A 7,500-nucleotide genomic window follows, 5' to 3' on the forward strand; every position below is an offset into this window, starting at 1 on the left:
AAATTTTTTCTCTCCCGCCTGGGACCGGGGTTGACCTGTTGTCCCTGCCGGACTTAGAAATTTTTTCTCTCCAGCCCGGGACCGGGGTTGACCTGTTGTCCCTGCCGGACTTAGAAAATTTTTCTCTCCAGCCCGGGACCGGGGTTGACCTGTTGTCCCTGCCGGACTTAGAAATTTTTTCTCTCCCGCCTGGGACCGGGGTTGACCTGTTGTCCCTGCCGGACTTAGAAATTTTTTCTCTCCAGCCTGGGACCGGGGTTGACCTGTTGTCCCTGCCGGACTTAGAAATTTTTTCTCTGCCGCCTGGGACCGGGGTTGACCTGTTGTCCCTGCCGGACTTAGAAAATTTTTCTCTGCCGCCTGGGACCGGGGTTGACCTGTTGTCCCTGCCGGACTTAGAAAATTTTTCTCTCCCGCCTGGGACCGGGGTTGACCTGTTGTCCCTGCCGGACTTAGAAATTTTTTCTCTGCCGCCTGGGACCGGGGTTGACCTGTTGTCCCTGCCGGACTTAGAAATTTTTTCTCTGCCGCCTGGGACCGGGGTTGACCTGTTGTCCCTGCCGGACTTAGAAATTTTTTCTCTGCCGCCTGGGACCGGGGTTGACCTGTTGTCCCTGCCGGACTTAGAAATTTTTTCTCTCCAGCCTGGGACCGGGGTTGACCTGTTGTCCCTGCCGGACTTAGAAATTTTTTCTCTCCCGCCCGGTACCGGGGTTGACCTGTTGTCCCTGCCGGACTTAGAAATTTTTTCTCTGCCGCCTGGGACCGGGGTTGACCTGTTGTCCCTGCCGGACTTAGAAAATTTTTCTCTCCCGCCTGGGACCGGGGTTGACCTGTTGTCCCTGCCGGACTTAGAAATTTTTTCTCTGCCGCCTGGGACCGGGGTTGACCTGTTGTCCCTGCCGGACTTAGAAAATTTTTCTCTCCCGCCCGGGACCGGGGTTGACCTGTTGTCCCTGCCGGACTTAGAAATTTTTTCTCTGCCGCCTGGGACCGGGGTTGACCTGTTGTCCCTGCCGGACTTAGAAATTTTTTCTCTCCCGCCCGGTACCGGGGTTGACCTGTTGTCCCTGCCGGACTTAGAAATTTTTTCTCTGCCGCCTGGGACCGGGGTTGACCTGTTGTCCCTGCCGGACTTAGAAAATTTTTCTCTCCCGCTCGGAACCGGGGTTGACCTGTTGTCCCTGCCGGACTTAGAAAATTTTTCTCTCCCGCCTGGGACCGGGGTTGACCTGTTGTCCCTGCCGGACTTGGAGCCCGAGGAGGGGATCGGCCACCAGGTAAACCTCCGCTGAAAGCGGCCACGGTTTACCTGGTGCCCGGGGAGCGAATCGGACACCAGGTCAACCTCAGCTGAAGCGGCCGGGGTTGACCTGCTGTCCCTGCCGGACTTGGAAAATTTTTCTCTCCAGCCTGGGACCGGGGTTGACCTGTTGTCCCTGCCGGACTTAGAAATTTTTTCTCTCCCCGCCTGGGACCGGGGTTGACCTGCTGTCCCTGCCGGACTTGGAGCCCCAGGAGGGGATCGGCCACCAGGTCAACCTCCGCTGAAAGCGGCCACGGTTTACCTGGTGCCCGGGGAGCGAATCGGACACCAGGTCAACCTCTGCTAAAGCGACCGAGGTTGACCTGGTGCCCGGGGAGCGAATCTGACACCAGGTCAACCTCTGCTAAAGCGCCAGAGGTTGACCTGGTGCCCGGGGAGCGAATCGGACACCAGGTCAACCTCTGCTAAAGCGGCCGGGGTTGACCTGCTGTCCCTGCCGGACTTAGAAAATTTTTCTCTCCAGCCTGGGACCGGGGTTGACCTGTTGTCCCTGCCGGACTTAGAAATTTTTTCTCTCCCGCCTGGGACCGGGGTTGACCTGTTGTCCCTGCCGGACTTAGAAAATTTTTCTCTGCCGCCTGGGACCGGGGTTGACCTGTTGTCCCTGCCGGACTTAGAAAATTTTTCTCTCCCGCTCGGAACCGGGGTTGACCTGTTGTCCCTGCCGGACTTAGAAAATTTTTCTCTCCCGCCTGGGACCGGGGTTGACCTGTTGTCCCTGCCGGACTTGGAGCCCCAGGAGGGGATCGGCCACCAGGTCAACCTCCGCTGAAAGCGGCCACGGTTTACCTGGTGCCCGGGGAGCGAATCGGACACCAGGTCAACCTCAGCTGAAGCGGCCGGGGTTGACCTGCTGTCCCTGCCGGACTTGGAGCCCGAGGAGGGGATCGGCCACCAGGTCAACCTCCGCTGAAAGCGGCCACGGTTTACCTGGTGCCCGGGGAGCGAATCGGACACCAGGTCAACCTCTGCTAAAGCGGCCGGGGTTGACCTGCTGTCCGTGCCGGACTTGGAGCCCGAGGAGGGGATCGGCCACCAGGTCAACCTCCGCTGAAAGCGGCCACGGTTTACCTGGTGCCCGGGGAGCGAATCGGACACCAGGTCAACCTCTGCTAAAGCGGCCGGGGTTCACCTGCTGTCCCTGCCGGACTTGGAGCCCGAGGAGGGGATCGGCCACCAGGTCAACCTCCGCTGAAAGCGGCCACGGTTTACCTGGTGCCCGGGGAGCGAATCGGACACCAGGTCAACCTCTGCTAAGGCGCCCGAGGTTGACCTGGTGCCCGGGGAGCGAATCGGACACCAGGTCAACCTCTGCTACGGCGGCCGGGGTTGACCTGCTGTCCCTGCCGGACTTAGAAAATTTTTCTCTCCCCGCCCGGAACCGGGGTTGACCTGTTGTCCCTGCCGGACTTGGAGCCCGAGGAGGGGATCGGCCACCAGGTCAACCTCCGCTGAAAGCGGCCACGGTTTACCTGGTGCCCGGGGAGCGAATCGGACACCAGGTCAACCTCTGCTAAAGCGGCCGGGGTTGACCTGCTGTCCCTGCCGGACTTGGAGCCCGAGGAGGGGATCGGCCACCAGGTCAACCTCCGCTGAAAGCGGCCACGGTTTACCTGGTGCCCGGGGAGCGAATCGGACACCAGGTCAACCTCTGCTAAAGCGGCCGGGGTTGACCTGCTGTCCGTGCCGGACTTGGAGCCCGAGGAGGGGATCGGCCACCAGGTCAACCTCCGCTGAAAGCGGCCACGGTTTACCTGGTGCCCGGGGAGCGAATCGGACACCAGGTCAACCTCTGCTAAAGCGGCCGGGGTTCACCTGCTGTCCCTGCCGGACTTGGAGCCCGAGGAGGGGATCGGCCACCAGGTCAACCTCCGCTGAAAGCGGCCACGGTTTACCTGGTGCCCGGGGAGCGAATCGGACACCAGGTCAACCTCTGCTAAGGCGCCCGAGGTTGACCTGGTGCCCGGGGAGCGAATCGGACACCAGGTCAACCTCTGCTACGGCGGCCGGGGTTGACCTGCTGTCCCTGCCGGACTTAGAAAATTTTTCTCTCCCCGCCCGGAACCGGGGTTGACCTGTTGTCCCTGCCGGACTTGGAGCCCGAGGAGGGGATCGGCCACCAGGTCAACCTCCGCTGAAAGCGGCCACGGTTTACCTGGTGCCCGGGGAGCGAATCGGACACCAGGTCAACCTCTGCTAAAGCGGCCGGGGTTGACCTGCTGTCCCTGCCGGACTTGGAGCCCGAGGAGGGGATCGGCCACCAGGTCAACCTCCGCTGAAAGCGGCCACGGTTTACCTGGTGCCCGGGGAGCGAATCGGACACCAGGTCAACCTCTGCTAAAGCGGCCGGGGTTCACCTGCTGTCCCTGCCGGACTTGGAGCCCGAGGAGGGGATCGGCCACCAGGTCAACCTCCGCTGAAAGCGGCCACGGTTTACCTGGTGCCCGGGGAGCGAATCGGACACCAGGTCAACCTCTGCTAAGGCGCCCGAGGTTGACCTGGTGCCCGGGGAGCGAATCGGACACCAGGTCAACCTCCGCTAAAGCGCCCGAGGTTGACCTGGTGCCCGGGGAGCGAATCGGACACCAGGTCAACCTCTGCTACGGCGGCCGGGGTTGACCTGCTGTCCCTGCCGGACTTGGAAAATTTCTCTCCCCGCCTCGGACCGGGGTTGACCTGCTGTCCCTACCGGACTTAGAACATTTTTCTCTCCCCGCCCCGGCCCGGGGGTTAACCTCGGGGCGCACAGCTTCCCGGGTCTGACGTGCACGTCCTGTCACCTCCCGGGCCCGGCGTCCTCGTCCTCCCTTCCCCTTGGGCCGGCTCGGAGGAAGTTTTCCCTCGGCCCGGCCTCCGGGTTAATTGTTTGGGCCCGGCTGACTGAGGCCAGGCTGCTGACGCTAAAGCCCGGGGAGGCGGGGGCCTACGGCCATACCGGACCGAATGCCCCCGATCTCGTCCGATCTCGGAAGGTAAACCGTCCCGGGCCTGGCTAGTACCTGGATGGGTGACCGCCTGGGAATCCCAGGTGCCGTAGGCAGCTTTTGGCCCCAGCGGGGGTAGAGCGGGGCGTGTGTCTGCCGTGCGGGAGCAGGGAAGCCGTGAGGCCAAGGCGGCGCGACGGTCCTGGGGGGCGCTGAGGCCTTTCCCTCTGCCTGCCTGCGTGTCGGGGGCGGGGGGGCGGGCGAGGAAGCTTAGGCCCTCACCCGGTGCGGTGCGATGGCTTGGGTCGGGTCGGGGAGAGGGAAGAAAGCGTGTGTGGAGCGTTGGTGGGGCAGGTGTGTGTGTGGGAGTGCTGGGTGGGGCAGGCCGTTGAGGCGGTGGCGGTGGTGGTGTTTTTGGTGGGAGTGAGTTGGGGTCAGGTGGGTGTGGGGTCCCGCCCGGGGGGTGGATGGTCTGAGGGTTAAGGCTTGGAACGTGCGTCTTGGGGGACCGTGGGTGGAGGTTGTTGAGAGCGGGGAAGGCCCTGGGTCTCGGTTGTGGACTATTAAGCCCGGTGGAGGGGGACCGTGGGGGGAGGTTGTTGAGAGCGGGGAAGGCCCTGGGTCCCGGTTGTGGACTATTAAGCCCGGTGGAGGGGGACCGTGGGTGGAGGTTGTTGAGAGCGGGGAAGGCCCTGGGTCTCGGTTGTGGACTATTAAGCCCGGTGGAGGGGGACCGTGGGTGGAGGTTGTTGAGAGCGGGGAAGGCCCTGGGTCCCGGTTGTGGACTATTAAGCCCGGTGGAGGGGGACCGTGGGTGGAGGTTGTTGAGAGCGGGGAAGGCCCTGGGTCTCGGTTGTGGACTATTAAGCCCGGTGGAGGGGGACCGTGGGGGGAGGTTGTTGAGAGCGGGGAAGGCCCTGGGTCCCGGTTGTGGACTATTAAGCCCGGTGGAGGGGGACCGTGGGTGGAGGTTGTTGAGAGCGGGGAAGGCCCTGGGTCTCGGTTGTGGACTATTAAGCCCGGTGGAGGGGGACCGTGGGTGGAGGTTGTTGAGAGCGGGGAAGGCCCTGGGTCCCGGTTGTGGACTATTAAGCCCGGTGGAGGGGGACCGTGGGTGGAGGTTGTTGAGAGCGGGGAAGGCCCTGGGACCCGGTTGTGGACTATTAAGCCCGGTGGAGGGGGACCGTGGGTGGAGGTTGTTGAGAGCGGGGAAGGCCCTGGGTCTCGGTTGTGGACTATTAAGCCCGGTGGAGGGGGACCGTGGGTGGAGGTTGTTGAGAGCGGGGAAGGCCCTGGGACCCGGTTGTGGACTATTAAGCCCGGTGGAGGGGGACCGTGGGTGGAGGTTGTTGAGAGCGGGGAAGGCCCTGGGTCCCGGTTGTGGACTATTAAGCCCGGTGGAGGGGGACCGTGGGTGGAGGTTGTTGAGAGCGGGGAAGGCCCTGGGACCCGGTTGTGGACTATTAAGCCCGGTGGAGGGGGACCGTGGGTGGAGGTTGTTGAGAGCGGGGAAGGCCCTGGGTCCCGGTTGTGGACTATTAAGCCCGGTGGAGGGGGACCGTGGGTGGAGGTTGTTGAGAGCGGGGAAGGCCCTGGGTCCCGGTTGTGGACTATTAAGCCCGGTGGAGGGGGACCGTGGGTGGAGGTTGTTGAGAGCGGGGAAGGCCCTGGGACCCGGTTGTGGACTATTAAGCCCGGTGGAGGGGGACCGTGGGTGGAGGTTGTTGAGAGCGGGGAAGGCCCTGGGTCTCGGTTGTGGACTATTAAGCCCGGTGGAGGGGGACCGTGGGTGGAGGTTGTTGAGAGCGGGGAAGGCCCTGGGACCCGGTTGTGGACTATTAAGCCCGGTGGAGGGGGACCGTGGGTGGAGGTTGTTGAGAGCGGGGAAGGCCCTGGGTCCCGGTTGTGGACTATTAAGCCCGGTGGAGGGGGACCGTGGGTGGAGGTTGTTGAGAGCGGGGAAGGCCCTGGGACCCGGTTGTGGACTATTAAGCCCGGTGGAGGGGGACCGTGGGTGGAGGTTGTTGAGAGCGGGGAAGGCCCTGGGTCTCGGTTGTGGACTATTAAGCCCGGTGGAGGGGGACCGTGGGTGGAGGTTGTTGAGAGCGGGGAAGGCCCTGGGACCCGGTTGTGGACTATTAAGCCCGGTGGAGGGGGACCGTGGGTGGAGGTTGTTGAGAGCGGGGAAGGCCCTGGGTCCCGGTTGTGGACTATTAAGCCCGGTGGAGGTGTTGCGTACGGTGGATGTAAGGGGGAGGGCGTATGAAGTGACCGAGGAGTGGGCAAGGAAACGGGGGGAAAAATTTGGAGGCGAAGGCGGCCGAAAAAGGGTGCGGTTGACCTGGTGCCCGGGGAGCGAATGGGCCACCAGGTCAACCCCCGCTGAAAGCAGCGGAGGTTGACCTGGTGCCCGGGGAGCGAATCGGCCACCAGGTCAACCCCCGCTGAAAGCACCGGAGGTTGACCTGGTGCCCGGGGAGGGAATCGGCCACCAGGTCAACCCCCGCTGAAAGCACCGGAGGTTGACCTGGTGCCCGGGAAGGGAATCGGCCACCAGGTCAACCCCCGCTGAAAGCACCGGAGGTTGACCTGGTGCCCGGGGAGGGAATCGGCCACCAGGTCAACCCCCGCTGAAAGCACCGGAGGTTGACCTGGTGCCCGGGGAGCGAATCGGCCACCAGGTCAACCCCCGCTGAAAGCAACGGAGGTTGACCTGGTGCCCGGGGAGCGAATGGGCCACCAGGTCAACCCCCGCTGAAAGCAGCGGAGGTTGACCTGGTGCCCGGGGAGCGAATCGGCCACCAGGTCAACCCCCGCTGAAAGCAGCGGAGGTTGACCTGGTGCCCGGGGAGGGAATCGGCCACCAGGTCAACCCCCGCTGAAAGCAGCGGAGGTTGACCTGGTGCCCGGGGAGGGAATCGGCCACCAGGTCAACCCCCGCTGAAAGCAGCGGAGGTTGACCTGGTGCCCGGGGAGCGAATCGGCCACCAGGTCAACCCCCGCTGAAAGCAGCGGAGGTTGACCTGGTGCCCGGGGAGGGAATCGGCCACCAGGTCAACCCCCGCTGAAAGCAGCGGAGGTTGACCTGGTGCCCGGGGAGGGAATCGGCCACCAGGTCAACCCCCGCTGAAAGCAGCGGAGGTTGACCTGGTGCCCGGGGAGCGAATCGGCCACCAGGTCAACCCCCGCTGAAAGCAGCGGAGGTTGACCTGGTGCCCGGGGAGGGAATCGGCCACCAGGTCAACCCCC

The 7,500-nt window shown here is 63.7% G+C and overlaps 1 non-coding gene across 1 annotated transcript; it reads left to right on the top strand.

Moving 5' to 3' along the window:
- Positions 1–4,248: 4,248 nt before the first annotated feature.
- On the top strand, positions 4,249–4,367 carry LOC142006745 (5S ribosomal RNA). The gene has a single exon (XR_012643788.1). It is a non-coding gene; the product is annotated as a 5S ribosomal RNA (ribosomal RNA).
- Positions 4,368–7,500: the final 3,133 nt, after the last annotated feature.

Source organism: Carettochelys insculpta, unplaced genomic scaffold (assembly GCF_033958435.1).
Source record: "Carettochelys insculpta isolate YL-2023 unplaced genomic scaffold, ASM3395843v1 scaffold_0122, whole genome shotgun sequence".
Taxonomy (NCBI): Eukaryota; Metazoa; Chordata; order Testudines; family Carettochelyidae; genus Carettochelys; species Carettochelys insculpta.